The sequence below is a fragment of the Lutra lutra genome, chromosome 9 (genome assembly GCF_902655055.1).
Source record: "Lutra lutra chromosome 9, mLutLut1.2, whole genome shotgun sequence".
NCBI lineage: Eukaryota > Metazoa > Chordata > Mammalia > Carnivora > Mustelidae > Lutra > Lutra lutra.
In genome coordinates this window covers 103,023,389-103,043,891 of record NC_062286.1, presented here as the reverse complement: position 1 = coordinate 103,043,891, position 20,503 = coordinate 103,023,389, and the positions used below count along the sequence as shown (strand labels likewise).

Below are 20,503 nucleotides of genomic sequence, written 5' to 3'. Positions count from 1 at the left end.
GTTCACCTCTACTCCCCACTCCTATCCTCACACTGGATTATTTTCAAGCAAATCCCACATATTACATGACTTCATCCATAATTTTAGTGTGTATGTACTTCTAAAAGATAAAAAACTTTAAAAATACTATAATGCTATGATCACAGATGAAAAACATTAAAAATTCTTTTATATTATTATATATTCTGCCAGTACAAATCCCCTAAGTTTTCCTTCCTCCTTCCCTCCCTCCTCTTTCTTTCTCTTCCTTCCTTCCTTCTTTCCTTTCTCCCTTCCTCTTTCTTTCTTTCCTCCTTTCTTTTCTTCCTTTTCTTTTTCTTCCTTCCTTCCTTTCTTCCTTTCTTTTTTTCTTTTCCTTCCTTTCTTTTTTATAAATGGTTACAAAAACAACAATTTGTAATATCTTGGGGCATATCGTTTTCAACTTTCTCATTTTTCTTTTCTTTGAGTTTGTGCATGCCTATGTGTGAGTTCATGTTTATGTGTTTCCCTCTAGACTTCCTGTCACATGTGAACCCATATAACCATAAAATATGAATATAGACTCATATTCATAAATAAGCTTATACCTTGCAATCCTTTTGTATAACATCTTCCTACAATAATACCTGGAAGTCCCCCTCATTGTTTTTTCCTCATGGCCATTTAGAATCCCATAGGATAGCTATTATTCATTTTATCATTTCCTTTTCATTGTTCATTATGACCTATCCGGCCCTGAATATAAGCAACATTTGAATTATTACTGATGGTAAGTTTACAGCTACACTTAGAAATTAACAACTGCTTGATGAGCAGAGCACTGAGCAATATAGCTTCTCTCTCTAAGGAATATATCTTTAGGCAAATTTGCTTTACTTTCAGTTAATAGAAGATGCTTGAACCTCATGCATGTCACTTTGCAGTTTACCTGACATCAAGTTACATTGCCAGGAAAGTAGCCACCATTCATGTGAAATGTAAGATCCAAGTTAGAGAAATGAGTGCATAATTGCAGTTAAATAAGTAAGACGCTACATTCAAATGACCATGTCCTGAGCTCTCAGATCCTGGTAATCAGGAACATTTGGCCTTGTGTACATTTCTGAAAGTGTGCATGGGAAAGACTTATTTATACTTTGGAGCCAGATAAACAAAGCATGAATCCTCGTGCTAGCATTTACTGCTGGGTGACTTAGTATATATTAATATCCCGAAGCCTGAAGTTTCTTCACCTGCTTACGGGAGATAATGTTAATGCCTAATCACAGGGTGAGTGTGAGGACTGAATGTGATAATGATGCAAGAAAGGGCTTTTCACAGTGCCTTGCACATAGTAAACAAGAGCTCAATAAATTGTAGTGACTTCCAGTTATAGTTAAGAGACCAAATATATGCCAGACACCAAAGAATGCACACAGGGAGAGTCCATTTCTATATAGTGTAACAACGGGAAAACTGTTCTGTGCCATTAGACGTCAAGATGGAGGTTATCTTCAGGAGGGTAGTGACTAGAAGAAGGCACAGGGGCTTCTAGAGTACGAATAATGTTCTTTTCCTGCGTTACACAGGTGTGTTCAGGTTCATAAAATTCATTGAACTATACACTCATGCATATGCACCCTTTTGTATGTATTTTATACTTCGGTGAAAAATCAAAATTAAAAAGGAAAAGAACAAAAACAAAATAGCATCAATCTGATTACTGGCAGTAAGACATCTGGCTTTAGCTACCTAGTGGACATATAGATAATTAGATAGATAGACAGACAGACATAACGCTAGTCATGGTTTTCCATTTGAATTGCTGCTTCCCTGCTAAATTTTAGGAAACTTTATTTGAAAGTAATGTTGATTCAGGTCAGTCATCAAATATATTTTGAATTGGTTTTATTAAACCCATCTTCATATTTTTGAGGGAATTTGTCCATATTCAACTCAGGGGGTGAGGAGGGTAGATATTTACCTTTATCTGGATTGTTTGGTGTTGGGGGAAAGTGGGGGGATGGAGGTAGTGGTGCATATTGCAGCAGCATCTTGTCCGCCTGGACCAGAACCACAGCATTGCGGGCTTTGAAATGAGTTATGGGAAACCTAAGGAGCCCTGAGGAGGTGTGGGTCCATCCAGCAGCAAGCTAAACTTATCAACTTGTCCTGAGGAGTAATTCTTTTTTCACAATACCTCCAGGAAGTAACAGTGAATTCATGACCAAAGAGTTATCTCCTTTCTTTGGGTGGTGACATTTCGAACGCTCAGAAGAACATTTGAAGTTGGAGAAAATAGACCCCAGAAATAGGTATTTGATTTAGTTGTTCTCAATCACACTCATTTTGTCAAGCAGAATGAAGCGAGAAGGCTCCACATTTCATGTGGTGGAACCTGCTGTTCAGGGCGGCTTTAGCTGCCCAATTGAGGGGAGCCCTCGGGATGTGTTTGTGGAATCTGCGCTAAAGGAAAATTTCAGTTCCCACTGTTGTTAGTCCTTTTGTTTCATAATCACGCTGTGCATGTGTGTGTGTGTGTGTGTGTTTGTGTGTGTGTGAAAGAGAGGGAGAGAGAGAAGCCTTAAGGGTAAATTATTTGATAATCCTCCTTTTGAAGTCCAATGTATACAATATAGTTGTATAGATTTCATAAAAGTCACCTACTACAGACGTTAACAACGAAAAAATTGTTTAAGCAGATGGGTCTTAATCAGTATTTTCTAATGTGAATACGGATATGAAAAATATAATTATAAGGATGTTAGACCCTCTTTTTTGCTGTCACAGCACACAGCTGGAAATTGCTTATTATTAGCTTGCAAATCCTACAGGAAAATACAGAATTATTTTTAGTACTCTGCAAATTTATCATGGTAATTATGGGTATTCGCATCACTTCCGGAATATGAGAGTCCTATATCTTTATTCTTCAGGTTGAGCATCCTTGATAGTGATTTCTATGATCACTGGAAATCAAAAGTGCTTTCCTGGTTATGCTATGCATGACAATAGTCTTTTTGCAATGTAAATTATTTGGAGACTCTCTTGCCATAAATTTGTTGTTGTTTTGTTTTGTTGTTTTGTAATCTTGATAAACGATGAAGTAATAAAAAAATCACCTTGTATTCCCAACACCAAATCCCCCAACCTCCCTGCAACTGAATTCAAACATTCGGCCTCCTTCCTTTGACAACTGGGAGCAATGCCCCTGGTTCTATTCAAAGACCAATCCCTCCCTTGTGCTCTGGATCCCACCTGTTCTTTACCCAAGAACTTCACTCTCTCTACCACACTCCTCTCCCTGGTATCATCTCTGTCTGCCTCCATCAGTCTCTACACACATCTGCACAGCTCTGATCTTGAGAAAATTAAATCATCAGTGGCCTCATTCACTGCAAAAATGCTTAGAGAATTAGCCACGTTAGGCATTTCTATTGCTTACCTCCCTTCCCTCCTTAACCAACTCCTATGGCTTCCAAATTCATCAGTCTAATAAATGGCACCCCCATCTACCATTTCCTTAGGCCAAGAACACTGGAGTCATTTCATAAATTCCGTAAATTCAGTCTCACAAGTTTCCTTATAAACTCAGTGCCCACAGTGTGTTGGGAATCAAGCCACTCTTTGTCCTGTCCGCTGGGCTCCCAACCCCACCTGTCCACAGACATCATTGTCACTAAAACCTTCTTGCTGCATCAAATGAACCAATTATTTGGCCCTTTCTTATTTGACATCTCTTGTTGAAACTTTTATTTTTCTAAAGGCTTCTGTGACAGCACATCCTCAAGTTACTTTAATACAGAGAACTTTACAAAAAAGAGTGTTAACTAGGTACTGGAAGGGATATACGGAATTGTATATCCTTATATAAAGAACATAAACTACGTGACTGAAGTGTGTGAAAAGATATCTTTAAGGTGTTCTGGAGGTAGAGCCTGCAGGAAACAGCCACCACCTCGAGGGAGGAGGTTGGAATTCCCATTTAGATACTGAGAGGAAGGGCCCCAAGGAGCTGAAACCCAGACCTTGGAGGTAGGAGGGGGTAAGGGCGATTGGGGGGACTCCTGTGTTGAAGCTGGGACCCAGACCCCTGAGGAGGTCGTGCTGGTCTGCGCTTGGTGCTGGTGTTGGAGTTGCCCAGTGGGATGCTATGAGACTTGTGAATATTGTGTGTCATCCTTGCGCAGGGGCCATGCTAATCTTCTCTGTATCGTTCCAATTTTAGTATATGTGCTGCCGAAGCAAGCACGAGACTTGTGAATATTGTGAAAATAAACTGCTGCTAAGAAAAAGTCCTGCCATTGCCAGGGTGAAGAAAGGACACTACCCAATGATGAGGCTCAGGGATAAAGAAACCCAAATCCCTTTCTGACTCCCTCTGCCTCACATGCTGCCTGTAGCGCCCCCTAGGGGCAGAGCCCAGCAGAGAGCTGGGGCAGAGAGGGAACGCTGGGTCTTAGCCCCAAGTCAAAAAGTAGGGTATACAAGGGTGAGCTTAAAGATGAGACCAATACTAGATAACTGGTATAATCTCTACTCTTACTTGTTGCTCCTTTTCATTCTCTTTTCCTGGCTCTGCATCACCTGCCTGAAGTTGAAATGTTGGTGTGCCCTGGGTCTTCATGCTGGACCCTCTCTCTCCTTATGTGGTCTTCTTTAGCACCATGGCTTTCCAAGCAGATATACACTATGATTCCCAAATTTGTATCTCCAACCCTGACCTCTCCCCTAGGCCCAGAGTCAAGTAGCAAATTGTCTATGATACATTTCACAGAGATACTTAATAGGCATGTGAAGCCCGTGTTGAAAACAGTGCTTTTGACTTGTCACTCATCTTCAGCCTGACTCTCGTGCCCTCTTCTCATTAAATGTCACATCCTATATAATTTTGTTAAGCCAAAATCTCAAAGTCATTTTGTAAACTCAAGATTCTAATTATTCTTATAAACAATGTGATAAATTATTCTTAGTAAATGCTATCTCCCAAATATATCTGGAACACAGTCACTTTTATTACCTTCATTATGCAATTATAAAGATTATTTATTTATTTATTTATTTATGAGAGAGAGAGAGAGAGAGAGAGAGAGAGAGCAAGTGCGCACAAGCAGAGATGAGGAGCAGAGGGAGAGAGCAGGGAGTCTGATGTGGGGCTCGATCCCAGGACCCTGGGATCATGACCTGAGCCGAACACAGATGCTTAACGACTGAGCCACCCAGGCACCCCAAGTATCTCTACAAGTAAACTACCTCACCCCAGATGGGACTTGAACCCACAATTCCTGGCTTAGGAGGCCAGTGACTTATCCATTAGGCCACTGGGGCTTCACTCATTATGCAATTATAATACAAGTCATTCCCTTTATTGACATAGTGCAGGTGACTTTGAATTTGTCTCCCCACTTCCTCACTTGTGACCCCGTAATCCATTTGCCACATGGTGTTCTGGGGAGAGTCAGGCAGACCCTGTTGCTAGCCAACTCAAAGTCTTCTATTAGCTATTGCTTGAATGCAAAATAAAATCCAAGCTCTGTGCCACGTTAAGCAGGCCCTACAGTAGGGATGCATAGCCTTTCTATAAAGGGCAGATGAGAAATAGCTTAGGCTTTGTGGGCCAGCCAGTCTCTGTCACATGTTGGCATTAATGTGGAGCATGAAATCATCCATAGTATCTGGCCTGGTGAAATGTAACAGGAAAGCCGCTGGCAGCAATGGAAGGTTTCAGAGAAAGGCATAGGTGTTTGGAATGCAGAGGCCTGCATGACCAGTCCACCCACTCTGCCCTAGGAATGCCTTGGGGAGTTGTCTTCCCCAAGCTTTCTTAGCCCAAACAGTTAAGCCCAAACAGAGACATTTGCATTGTCCCTTAGGCTTCCTTTAGCACTACTAATAGACCATGCAGATTAGCATATCAACAGATTCTCCTAGTTCCAGTAAGACCCCTTGTAACACATCACATGCTTGGGCTGTAGGGATAAGGATTTGTGATTATCCTGATGGACCAATAAAAGCAGGAGCAATGAAGAGCAAAGGGTCTTCCTCTCTGAGCATTGACCCCCTTACCTTCTGCTCTCTTTCGCAGCAAAATTTGGAGTAATCTTTAATCTGTGGGTACAGGGACTGCTGACCATTCCCGGCAGTCCCACCTGCTCTACTACTGTGGCATGAAAGCAGCCATAGACAGTATGTAAATAAATGGGCAAGGTCGGGTCCAGTAACACTTTATTTACAAAAATAAGCAATGGATGAGTTTGCGCACCTCTGCTCTGTATCATCAGGTTACTTCAAACCTAACTTTTGCCCTGTCTCAGTCTAAATGGCATTCATTCTTTGTAACCTCAAGTACTTCATACTTCATGTTCCTTCTATCTAGAATTCCCTACCTTCAGCTCTGTCCCTGGCCAGCTTCTACCACTCAAATGTCATCTCCTTGACCACCATTGGCACACTGCCCTCCTCTGTTACCTCGGCTTAGTTTATTTCAGAGCATTTATCACTGTAAGACATTTTTCATTTGTTCACATGTGTATCATCTACTTCCTCAACCAGAATAAGAGACAAGGTGTTTGAAATCCTATTATGAAATCCTACCTATTAATCCTATTATGAAATCCATAATCCTACCATTAGTTGTTCAATAGATGTTTATTGGGTGAATTAACTAAAACCCAGGATTTTAGTTTTTCTATTTATTTTTTTAAGGATGTTATTTATTTGAGAGAGAGTATGAGCAGGGGTGGGGAAGGAGCAGAGGGAGAGGGAGAAGCAGATTCCTGCCCAGCAGGAAGCCTGATTTGGAGCTTGGTCCCAGGACCCCCAGGATCATGACCAGAGTCAAAGGCAGAGGCTCAACTGATTGAGCCACCCAGGCCCCTATTAGTCTCTTTATTTTTTCTTGTCAATACAAAATAAATCCCGATTTGATTTGACATCATGGTTGGTCATGGATCTTCCACCTTGCTTCATTTACCTTGATTTAGTCAGTTAATCAACCAGTCCTATAATCAGGTGAGAAGTCACCAGTTGCTTGCTCTGCAAATAAACTCAGCTAGACCCTGAGAGGCATGGCATGAGTGCTTGATATCCATATACCTTGCCCTCCAGAAACTGGACATTTTCCTTGACCTCAAGAGAGTAAACCGAATTTGGATGTGTATACAGAATTGAGAGTGTTTGCTTTTTAAAGATTCAGATCACGTAAACACATCCAAGCTTATGTATCCCTGACAAGAGATACGCAATTATTCCCAGGGCGGAACTAGATGATTTCCAAAGTCCTTCTGCATGACTCAGTCTACTTGCTGGATGCTTCCTCCTCATGCATCTTTTGGAGCAAAAATATCATGCTGTAAGCTGGAGAATCTTCTCACTGTCTGTTTAGATGGTAGCAGTTATACCTTGTTGCAGTGTGGAGAAGGGGCTGGGAGAGAAGGTTCAAGTCTCATCACCTCAGGGACGAAGATCTGTTCTGACATTGTGTTTAGTACTAAACTATTGTAATCAAGTTTTGTCAAGGTTGAGAGATGTTTGTTACCTACAGAAAACATCTCCTGGAGTTCTGACTGCTGAAAACAGCCTCCCCCTTTGCCTGACTTTTGCCTGTAATCTTATAAAATCACCTCAGAAGCCACACGGGCTAAGTGAATGGGACGTTAAAGAAAAAAAAAAAAAGTCATTTTTTGAAGAGAGAGAAGGGAAGAAAAAAGAAAAATAACTGTAGCATACTCTACCAGTTTCTATCAATCCTGTTCAAAAAACCTCTCTAAATATATGTATCTCTTCCAAGCATGGAAAGGTACCAGTGACCTCCTCTTCCTGATTCCTGTCCCTAGTTGAAGGTCCCACTCCCATTCAATGATATGTTCCCCCCTGCATGGCAATGCAGAATTCTATGATCCCTTTCCCTCCTTGTTATCCCTACAACCTCTTTCCTCAGAAGCTCTCTGAACAAAAGACAGCTTCAAGTAATATAAATAACAGAAAATATAGGAAGTATGTTTAATGGGCAGCTTAAGTATCAAAGCTAATGTTCCTCGAGTCTCCATTTTCATCAGGAGTGTCCGCATCATCACAAAATTCCTCAGTGGGGAAACATGGGAGACACTGTCTGTTCTGTTTGCTGCAGAGTGGCTCAAATTTGGGGCTCATGAACCCTTGAGTTTTGTAATGTCCCACCTAATCCTTCATGGCTCTGGCTTTCTTGAGAAAAACTCTCTGTACTTCTCCCCAGATTCATGTTCCTGAGCCCACGGGATTCTGAGAAGGCTCTGTTGGTAGCTCTCAAGCTTTGGCCATTTTGTCATCATTCCCCTACACGCTTGTGGAAGATACTTCCTCAGCAACTCTGGTTTTTAAACAGCTAATTAAATTTTAAGGGTCAGGAGCAATTTTCTATCTGAGTATTTACCTTAAGGATTCTCTCAAACTACTCCAAAGATGTTGTCCTATGAAGTGTTCCTCTACAGTTCTCTGAAGCTACTTCATTAGTGTCACCTGAAAGACATTAAAAAATTCAGCTTTGAAGATCTTACTGGGGTTGGAGGGGGTCCTTCTCAATCTAAGTTTCTAGGGATGGGGATCAGGCTCGGCTATATGTGTATTTTTAGAATGTTCCACCATCTATTCTTACTCAAGCTAAAGTTTGAGAACCCTGTCCTCTTCTGTACATCATTGAAGTAACAGAAAGAAAGCAAATCATAGAGCTGGCTTTGCCAAAATAGTGCCTGCTTACCACTCAAGGTATTTGAGATATTCCGGACTAGCTCTTAGAAAACAATTCTGCACTTCTTCCCGTGTCTTTTAGAAAAAAATAGAAGTGTGATCTCAAACCAGTGATCTCCCTGATACTATAGTTAAGGATGAGGCTGAAGAAAGATAAGTGAGCAAAAAAAAAATTAAGTGAATGTTTAAAGAAAAGTCCTAAGCAAACAAAATAAAGAGAATTTGAATGGACAAATGGATTCTGCTGTTGTGTTCAAATCCTGGTTCAGCCACAAACTGCCCGAGTCACATCCGACTTGTTTCTGCATGTATGGTTGTGTGGCCTGTGCACAGAGGCCTGTTGTTGTACCCAGGATGTTGCTCTCCCTTCCTGTAGGTGGGGGTAGTTTCCTGGAAGTGCTCTCAGGAGCACTGTGATGTTACTGCCTTCAATGTTTGCTCCCACTTTCCTCCTCATCCTAGTTTCCCTGGGGCAATATTTTCCCATCATATGCAACCATTCTCCCTAGCTCTACTGCCTGCCTGAGTCTGTGAATGTAGCATCCTCATGTCCATAATCCTGTCACTTGACTGAAAAGAATAACAATTTCTAGGGATTTCTTTAGCAGAGGCACTGCCTGGTGCCGCAGTTGCCAAGTTGGAGCTTGCTAATCTGATGCAAAGGATGCTGATAGACCAGTGTCAAGGGCACACTGCCAGTCTCATATCGGGGGGCACAGTGGGTGCAGCTGACACTCTCAGGGCCTGTCTTCTTCACTTGACCTCCTCATGAGCTCCAGCAGATTTTCAGCTGCTGCTGCCTATATCCCTGTGCCCAAGGCATCTTTGTTCCAACTGCAGGAAACCTCATGTTGATGCAGTGTCTCCCCTTTATTATTTATTTAATCAAAGCAAGATTTTGGGTTGAGATTCTAACTCAAGTAAAAGGGGAGAGTATCTTTTAGTATAGAGAAAGCAATGTTCAGGGGAGATTGGAGGGTTTTTTTGGTTTGTTTTGTTTTTAATTCCAGTATAGTTAACATACAATGTTCTATTAATTAAGGTATGCAATATAGTGATTCAACACTTCTATACATTACTCTGTGCTCATCATGATAAGTGTACTCTCAATCCCCTTTACCTATTTTGCCCAACCTCCCACCCACCTTCCCTCTGGCAACAAATGGAAGCTTTTTGTATTCTCTTAGTTAACCCTTCAACTGTGGCCCCTGTATGGTTGTGAACTGGATCTCACTTATGACACTTCCCTACCAACAACCCTAAAAAACCCTGGTTCATCAACTACTTGATTTGTTAATCTAGCTAAATCAATGGGTCCCAGATTTCAATTAGCATCAAAATCCCCTATAAGGATTGATAAATCACAGATTACTAGTCCATTCCATCCCCTCTCCCCCAAACTGATAGGTCTGGAGTGGGACCTCAGAATTTGCTTTTCTAGGAAGTTCCCAACTGATGTTAATGCTGTTGGTCCAGGGACCTCACTGAGAACTGTTCATTTAGGTTTGCTTTCCCTATAACCTCTTGAAATATAGAGCCAGGCATTTGCCACTAAAATAAAGTATTAATAGATTTTTCTTTTAAAATTGTATCTATTGATGTTGATTAGGTACTACATTTATGTGGCTTAAAAGTCAAAGTCTATAAAGCAATAGTTGGATTCTTCCTTAGCATGATAAAGTACATGGATCTCAACACAAAAGTCAGCATTATGTTTAACAGGGAAACACTGGAAATGTTTCAATGAAAGGAATAAAATAAAGGTGTTCACTATGTCTACTGTAACGGACCGTTATTCTGGGAGGTACTCTAGATATCATTGTGTACCTAGAAATTCCAAAAGAATCAACTGAAAAACAAACAAACAAACAAACAAACTCTAGTATAATTAGAGTGTTCAGTAACATGGCTGTGTACAATATTTTATGTGGAAAAATACCAGTAAGCTTAATGTATATAAGCAATAAGCAAGGAGGTTAGATAATGGAAACAGAAGTTTTATATTTCGAAAAATATATAATATACTAAAGAATAAACTATATTTTAAAAAATCTGCAAGATCTACATGGAAAAAAAAAAAACAACCTTAAAATATCCTGAACACACCAAGAAAGACTTGAACTAATGGTAACAGAAGCTTTAGTAATGGAAGAAGATAGAGTGTTCTTGAAAGGTGAAATGTTGATTGCCTTTAAATAAGAAATAAACTCAATGAGAATACTGAATAAAATATGAACTTTTTTTTTTTTTAGCCTAAAAATGGTTTCTAGAGTACACATGAAAAAATAAACCAACAGGTTTAGCCAGGGGAATTCTACAAGAGTAATGAGGAAGAGCTAACAACAACATCATAAAGCAAACTACAAAGCCTTAATAATTTAAACATTATGGTATTAGACCATGAGTAGACACAGTAGTAGCTTCCAATACAAATAAATGTTTACTATATTATAAAGTTGGCTTTTAATTCTTGGTAAAGGGATAGATTCCTCCAATATGGAACCTGTGGTCATTTGTATTATTAACATTGTTACTTTTGGGCATTGCTTCACATTCACCAACAACCAATGTTTATTAAGAACTCACTACATGCTAAATAGTATGCCCAGCATTTCCACAGATGTTGACTTGTTTAGTGTAAACAAAAATTTATAAGGAAAAAAATTTTATCTCCATTTTAAATCTGAAGGAAACAGAGGCCTAGAGAGATTAAGTATCTTGCCTGTAGGAGCATAATAGTGAGTGGCACAGTCTGAATTAGAATTCGGCTTTCAACTCCCTCTCTGGGGCTTTTTCTGTGCACCAAACTTCAAATCTTATTAAGGAATATTTGTGGTCATTTCTTATATGTGTATTTTCTATTCATTATCTTAATTTAATGTGGTTCATCATTTTTTAGGGTAGTCAACATGAGTTTCTAATTAGCAACTTTAAACATGAGTTGATTTAAAAAAAAAAGATTTGTAATTGTTTTCTTTTACAGGAAATTGTCTTTTTTTAGCTCGAACTATCAAGATAGTAAAGGATTGATTTCTGGTCAAAGTTAGTAACTGAGAGGTTTTGAACCCTGTCTTGATGGTACGTTATGGTATGAGCCCTACCTTGATGGCCTCAGGCAGGGAGAAATGCTACCGCCAGCATGGGACATGGTGTGTCTAGGTCTGAGGACATCTAGGCAAAGTGATAGTGGGAGTCTCAGGTCCTCCCATTCCCAGGGCCTCTCCCGCACCTCACAGAAGTGTGAATGGGCAACAAGGCTCCTCTCTTCCCTAGAGATCTGCTTTCCAACTACACAGAGTGTGTCCAAGCCACTCTCTCCACCTTTAAAGATCCCGGAAACCTGAAAGGCCACTTCAGTTCCTGAGCATTCAGGGGCCTCCTACTGCCTCTCTGACCCAGGAAGCGATAATAACAAATTCACTGTGGCTCACGATGATTCTGAACCATTCACAGGTGACTTGGAACTCAACTCCGAATCTGGGGAATGCCAGTGGTATGTTTTCGCTAAAACAAGTACCATTCACCTGTTGAGAAAATTCATGATTTGCTAGTGATTTATGACTTTTATTTTTTTTCCTCTTTAACCAGGATGCAGCCCTTGTTTCATTAGGTTTATTATGTTTTTAATTACCTCAGGGACCTATTTGGTGCCTAATTATCTGTATGACAGGAAATTAAACTAAGCTATTTGTCTGTAGGCACTGTGCAACCTTACTTTCCCCTTTCCCCTCTTCTCTCTCCTGGCCTTTTTTTTTTTCTTTTTTTAATAATGATAACATGAATTGCAAATCTAGACCAAAATGGGTTCAGCATGGCACTTCAGACTAGCTCTGTGTTATAAAACATTTGATGAACATTTGAAAGAACATTCAAGTTTTGGTCCATTGATTGTCAATTGTCAAATGTCTATTGAGTCATCAGAATTGTCCTGGTGGGCACTCTACCACTGTGGTCAGGGTTAACTCAAGTTGAAACCTCAAGTCTGGGGGTGCCTGGGTGGCTCAGTCAGTTAAGCATTGGCCTTCAGCTCAGGTCATGATCCCGGGGTCCTGGGATCAAGCCCTGCATTGGGCTCCCTGCTTAGTGGGGAGCATGCTTCTCCCTCTGCCTCTGCTGATCCCCCTGCTCATGCTCTCTCTCGCTCACCCTCTCCCTCAAATAAATAAATAAAACCTTAAAAAAAAAAAAAAACACCCTCAAGTCTGACTTCTGAGGATTCAATCCTGGCATTGCTACACTTAGTTGCTATGAAACTGCCCGGTTGGTCACTAAACCTTCCACTCCTTTAGTGTTCTTATCTGTAAAATGGGGATAGTAAGAAGACCTGGGAGAGGGCTGAGGGCCGACTGACATAATACAAATAAGTACGTGCAGAGCACTTCAGTGCCCGGCCTACAGTAACTACGTCATAAACAATCACTGTGCTTATTAAGAGAGAGCCAAGATTTGCAGAAGATCAACATTTTTATTTATAGCCAGCTATTGTCTATTTCAGAGAAGAGATGAGCATTTCAAGGAGTTGCTTGTTTCTGCTGACATTGAAAAAGGCAGAGGCAGAGTGGGTCCTGAGTCTGAAGCAGGAAAACCCGCCGTGCCCAGTGTCAGGTGCCATGAGCTCTGATCATGTTCAGACTCCTTGGACTAGCTCACAGGACCAGCTCACTAGCTCATTTAAAGCTCATAATCATGAAAGATTCCATTCCTTCCCCTTGTTTGACTTTCCACTAACTCTTGGAGAAGCAATCAGTAATGAATTCTACAGCTAGCATGACACCCTCCCAGAAAATTATGAAAGGGGGAGAAGGAATGAAATAAAAACTCCCCAATTCCCTGAAGTTTTATTTCTTTTTACATGGCAGAGGGGAGAGCATTCTTTGTTTAGAGCGCTTGTCTGAATTGTCTTCCTTACTCGACAGCTCAGGAATGAAGCCTACTGGGATAACAAGGGAGTGTTGAAAACATCCAAAGGATACTAACGGGCCTAGGTTCATTTTTCAAAGCTTCCCTTTCGCATCAGCCTTTGTCAAAAGGATCTGAGCTTTTACCAGTAAGAGGCGAGTATTAAATTGGTGCGCTTCAATCTCCATAGTTCAGAAGAAAACTTGTGCCCCGCCCTCCCACTACCCCGAGCTAAATCTACAAATCTGAGTGACATACTACAAGGAGATACTGCAGCAGCAAGAGAGACACAGAAACACACACAATCCAACCCAGGCCGCGATGATAATTGCAGTGTGGCGGTCCCTGGTATCCTCGGAGTAATTACTCTGACATTCTTTATCATTGTGTGTTAGATGTGATATGAAGCAATTATCCAGTCGCTTTTTGGAATATTGATGCCTGGGCTGTCTTCGCACATTATCCTCATATCATGCTGTGACCCTGCAGGACTTAATTCTGACACCTTGAGTCTCTCATGGCAGATTGATAAGATGCGTGTGCGTAATCTTGCCTTTCTTAGGATGAGACTCTAGTGTTTACCTGTGTTATTAAGGAGAAGTACTGATAACACGAAGTGCTGCCATTTTCTTTTTTTCTGCTTGTGAAATGTGATTTGTATCTAGAATTCTCTAGTGCCCAGTCCCCTACTGCATATATTGGCACAATGGCGTTTACTCCTAATTGTAAACTACCTTCCTAACAAAGGCAGACATTATTGTTTTCCCATATAATTATTTGCAATAATCAGCGTGTTCATAAGCAGCACTTCTTGTAACCCTGTTTTAATAATAATCTGAGGAATATGGAATAAGATTTATTAAGAACACATGTTTCTGGTCCACGTCCATTTTGTGGGAATAATGCCTGAGGGCATGGAAATTTCACTCTCCAAGAGGTGGTCTATTTTCTTAAATTGAAATTGGCATTGTGACAGTATTTCACTTTAATCCAAATGGCTATTTTTCAGCTCCTTTATTGGTAGGAGGGTTTCATTATTTCCTTCTTCTGAGGGTAGGTTTTTTTTTTTTTTTCATTTGGAAACTGGATTAACATGCCCACATTTTAAATATTTTGTATCATATTGACTTATTCGTACCAGACAATAGGAGACATCTGGCGTCTTTCCAAAAGCCTAGAGAAAGCCGCTTTCTGATACTGTGTGTGGTTGTCCTTCCCCTGTCCCCACGTATGAGGTATGCGGTGAGGTAAGGGTTGGTAAAGCCACAGAAGGAGCAATGGCCCAACCATGATGTAGCCATGACATATTGGTAACAAAATATATGCATATACGCCTGTGTGCTCTTCTGTGGTCAACACTACCATCCCTGTGAAGAGATGTCAGCAAGGCAGTTTGTGGTGGTGTCAGGAGCTGGGGCATATGAGGACGGACCGCCCCAGTCCATACATGTGATGAGACACCCCCGTGAGGTGGTGCTTCCTCCCTATGAACCATTCCTTCATCATTTGGGAGATGAGGAGAACCATACATTTTCTCTGCAGCTGATACAAGAGGTAGATTGGTTGCTGGATATAAAGCTCTTAGAACAAGGCCTGTAAAATGAAGACTCTCTCAGTAAGTGTTACTTACCAATCATCTGTCTGTGTTGATGGAGAGGGTTGAGTCATTTGGACTTCTGATTACTTGACTTGCTATTATTACCCTTGGTCTGTGAAGGGGACTTCTAGCTTGATTAATCATTTAATTCCCTCTTACCCATAACCAACTCCTATTCCCTACCCCACATCCACTCCATAAACAAATATTCTGGTATGTTTGTTATAATCATGTACTTGGATGTGTTCTTTGAAGATATTTTTGGTTTTATTTTGTGAATATAATTTACACAAATGTTCTTCTACTAGATCTTATCTTTTCTCTGTCTGTTTTGTTTTCTCCTTTAGCTATAGTCTGAATGGATGTGTCCTCCCAAAATTCATATATTGAAATCTGATCCTTAATATGGTAATATTAGGAAATAGAGCATTTGGGAAGTAATTAGGTCATGAGTGCAGAGCCCTCATGAATGGGATTCTTATAAAAGAAGCCTCAGGTACCCCTGGGTGGTGCAGTCGGTTAAGACTCTGACTCTTGGTTTTGGCTAAGGTCATGATCTTAGGGTCATGAGATAGAGCCCTGCTTTGGGCTCCCAGTTCAGCACTGAGTCTGCTTGAGATTCCCTCTCCGTGTCCCTCCTGCCCATGCTCTCTATCTCTCAAATTAACATATAAATAAATCTTAAAATAAGAAGCAGCAGCCCCAGAGAGCCTCCTCATCTCTTCTACTATGTGAGGTTACAGCTAGAAGGCACTGTCTGTGAACCAGGAAGCAAGTCCTCACCAGACACTAAATCCACCAGTGCCTTTATTTTGGACTTCTCAACCTCTAGAATTGTGAGAAATAAATATCTATTGTTTATAAGTCACTCACTCTAGGGTATTTTGTTATAGCAATCCAAACAGACTTAAAAACCTTTCCATTTCTTTTTCTTTTCTTTGCTTAGCACATTTTAAAGTCATTCATATATATGTGTGTGTGTGTGTGTGTGTGTGTGTGTGTGTGTGTGTGTGTGTATATATATGTTGCTGAATATAGATCAACCCCACTGCTGCTCACTGCTCCATGGAATTCCGTGTGTATGGAATATGACTTAGCCATTTCTTCAATGACAGACATTTAGATTGGCTCCAGCTCCACATGTCCATAAACAACATTCTTGTAGGTGCCCTTTACAGAGCTGTGCAACCATGGGTAGAATTGCTGGACTGTCTTCCTGAATAGTTACACCAATCCTGGCTCCTATCAGTGCCACAGAAGGGTTTCTATGGTCTCCATCCTCACATCCCCACTAACACTAGGCCTGAGTCAGATTTCCAATTTTTGAACATAAAGAAATAATCCATTGCTATTTTAATTTCTGTCTCTTTACTCATGAGTTTGGGCATCAAACTGCTTCCTTTGCTGATTTTTACATGGTATCTCTTCCCAACTATGAGATCCTGATTTTGATGTCATTGAATTAATCAATTTTTAGCCTTTGGGTTGTGCTTTTGAATTTTCAAGGCATCCTTCCTCACCCCTAGGTCATGAAGATGTTCTCATCCATTTTCTTCTTCTAAATTTTTAGTTTCATTTTTCACATTAGTTCTCTAATTCTTCCAGAGTCTACTTCTATCTACAGATGGTATCAGACAGTGGTCCAGTTTATTTTTCTTCACATAGATGAAAATGTTACTAAAAAGTCCTTCTTTTGTCCATTCCATTATAGTCATCTCTGTTGACCTCCTCAAATTTTCTTTGAGTCTTTCAAAACATTACTCCACTGTCTTCATTGTGTCCAGGATTGTTTAACAAGTCTCATATCAGTTGGATTCTTTCTGCTTGATCTTCCATACCTCTGAGCTTTTCTTTTTTATTATCTCTGTTCATCCTATCCAGATAAAATCTGAGACAGTCCCTAAATCAGCTTCCCAGATTACTAATTTATTTTTCTGTGATATCCATCTATTTATCTCATCCAATATAATAATTTCAACTATTATAGCATCTGTAGCTATTATGTCTACCTGGCTCATTTTATAACTTATTGTTATTGCTTCAGATTGCATGTCTCCCCCTTATTTCCTTGCATTTATTTCTTATGTTTATTTTAACTTTTTGGTCTCTCAATAGTTTGACTTTAGATTGTATATGCTGTTTAATGTGTTATCTTTCTTTTCTGGTGGTTATATGCCTTTGATACCTAGTCATTTTGGCCTGTAAGATTCTGATGGGGATGCAAAGGTGCTTTCCTGGAGATACACAGGAGAAACATGAACATAACATAGGTGCTGCCCCATGACTGCACCAGCACCTTCCTCCCTAGGATGCACCAGCTCTCTCCCCCTTTCGATGAACCCACCACACATACCACTTCCCAACAGCCTCTAGTCTCCCCCCCCAGATGATTGCACTTTTTAAAAATTGGTGCCTTAGATCTCTGCTTTCCTTTTATCACTCTAGTTCTTCCCAGGTTGATTTTGAGGGAAGAATCCAAAAGCCCATGTTCATTTGTCATCTTGTCAGGATCTGGAAACAACTTTAATTTCTTTGTCTTTTCCCATGCCAATAGCCTTCTCCTTTCACTTTGGTGGTTGGTTACTCTTTGAATGCTACTGCATCCAATGACATACTCAGGAACCTTGAACCAATGGAGAGAAAATTAAACACACGTCTGATCCAAACAGCTGGCACAATGCAAAAGAACCCAAGAAATAACCAAATTTCTCCTCTTTGGTGAAACTGTCATGAGACAATATTTCTTCTTAGCAGAGATTATTAGAGTTTGAAAAATTAAAATTAGAACACTGGATTATGTTAAAAGAGAAATAAGCCATTCGCAGAAGGATAATCCTTCTGTAAAATTCTACTTATATGAAATACCTACAGTAGTCAAATTCATAGAGAAAGAAAGTAGAATGTTGGTTGCCAGGGGCTAGATGGAGCAAGAAATAGGAAGTTGTTGTTTAATGGGTACAGAGTTTTAGTTCTGCAAGAGGATAAAGTTCTAGAGACTTGTTGTACAAAAATGTGAATATACTCAGCACTACTGCACTATACACTAGAAAATTGTGAAATTGGTCATGTTAATATATGTGTATTTGATCACAGTATTTTAAAAATAGATCTTGTAATTAGTTGAGGAAATATATTTAAGAAATGTTACATAAAATTATAGCACTGGCATAAATTTTCTGGAAAGTTATTTAGCAATGTATCAAGATGCTAAACAATGTCCAGACCCTTTTTAGGTGGGTCCTAAGGCAACAATCAGAAATGAGTTCAAGGAGTAATTTAAGTTTGTTCACTGCAACCATATTTATGATATGTTTATTTTTAAAAAGGTATATTTAGTCCAAATGCTCAACCAGAGGAATAGTTAAATGAAGGTTGGTACAGCCACATGAAGGAAAATGGAACTATTAAAAACTTGTTTTGAAATGTATCTAATGATGTGAGTAACACTGAAATTATATTATGTGAAAAATAGTAGGATACAAAAGCACAAATTCAGTATCACTCCAATTTAAATATATATATATATATATATATATATATACCTCCAAAGAGAAATAAACACGGAAGGAAACCATTAAAATTTGAACAGTGATAAGCTGTTGGTGGTAGGATTATCTGTGATGTGTGTAAAAATGCTTTGTGAACTGTAACTGGGCATGCTTACACAGGCAGTGGTCACAAGTGAGTCAGAATGGAATACTTGAGCTACACAAGCATAATAGCCTATTATAATAGTAAAATAAAAATCCTTAGCATGGGATAATCATTTTTGTGAGCTGTCTGCATCTATTACCTTACTTAATGCTCCCAACCAACCTGTGAAGTAGTAGGTAATGTTATTCTTCTAATTCCTTGACAGGCAGAAATGAAATCCAGAACAGTCATACAGCTAGGAAGCAGAGGAGCCATGATCCATGGACCCAGAACTTCCCAACATTTACCCCTAGTATTTACCTAATCCTGACATAGTCTGGAGGAGAACACAAAAATCTGGTCATGACTGCCTAGATATTTTCGTCAGCCTGTTGGCTTGTGTCTGGGCCAGGTCTGCAGAGAGCTAGCTAGTGATGCCCGGAGCTAGTCTCCTCAAGGGCATTGACTGATCAAAGACCTCAACTGAAGGGTGGCTGATCAGAATGCCTTCTCATGGTGGGTATTCTAATGGTTTTGTTTTGCAGCCTTCACTGGGGCCAGCAAACAGTGAGGTAATGAGGTATATCATTCCACATGTCAGCTAGTTAAAATCATCGTACTCGCCAGCTTCCTTGAGAATTTATTTAGGGGTCCATGGTCATTCCTTAGAAGCATATTAACTCACTGATTAAAACGTGCTGGACTTTGTCAACTTTTCCATAGCAAGTCATTTATAACACACATTATTTGGGAAATCCAGAATGCTCTGAAAGCTAATATAAATTATAAGTGCTCTTGAAAGCCATGACTGGAAATGACTCCCTCAGCCCTTCAGGCCCTGCAGTGATTTGCAGTGCACTTTCAAGGAAGGGCTTTTAAGTGGTTTGGTTCATTATATGTGCATCCTACATCAGAAAGAGCCCATGCATTACATAGGAGAAATTATGAGGCCAGAACACTCCTGCTTATTAAAAATTTCCAGAACACAAAGCTTTTCCCAGATCAAATATCCCTAAGTCCTTTGAGAACCCCAATATTGGCTTGATGTCCTAGGTCCAGTACAGATTCTAAATATATATGTTCTCTTAATGGCAGTTACATGTTTTCTCAAACTAATAAGATGTTAAAGCATGGCTCTTTCTCTCTCAATTGTGGTTAAGGCAGAAGACGATGCTGTATTCCCTGCTAAAAGTCCAAAGGGAAGTCTCGGATCCCTGAGGAACTCTCAACTGTTCTGTTCGGCTAAAAGGGTTGTGGGAAGTTGTTCTTGTTTTTGTTTTTTTGTTTTGAGAACCAACTTTTTGAAGACAGGTGCTGGTATATGGTGAATCCCATCCCTTTCCTTCAAGGAGGGGGAGGTGGGAGAAGTGTTGGCCTCTCACCTCAAGCCTAGTAAGAACTTAACAAATATATGTATATATATTTGCAGTTAAGGAATATATTGCCCTGATTGTGATGCCCACCTGAAAAATGTAGGTGGCTAGAAATGTTTTAGCATCTTGTACAGTGGAGCAAAGGGAAGATCATTGCCCTATTAGGAGTGGATCTATGGGGGGAAAAGGGTACAAGAGTGGTACATGTGGGCCATAGATGGGAAAAGAACTAGAATAGAATTGTTTTATGTTCTGTCCGATGAGGCTATGCAGGAGTATAAAGAGATGTTGGCAGGGAGAAGCTGATTCCTGGGTA

General features: G+C 40.1%; 1 protein-coding gene and 1 non-coding gene across 2 annotated transcripts in view; one reads left to right on the top strand and one right to left on the bottom strand.

Moving 5' to 3' along the window:
- Positions 1-20,503, top strand: part of MACROD2 (mono-ADP ribosylhydrolase 2) — a 2,010,404-nt gene that overhangs the window by 1,569,416 nt on the left and 420,485 nt on the right. The gene's annotated exons all lie outside the window — the stretch shown is intronic.
- Positions 4,107-4,213, bottom strand: LOC125110127 (U6 spliceosomal RNA). The gene has a single exon (XR_007130459.1). It is a non-coding gene; the product is annotated as a U6 spliceosomal RNA (small nuclear RNA).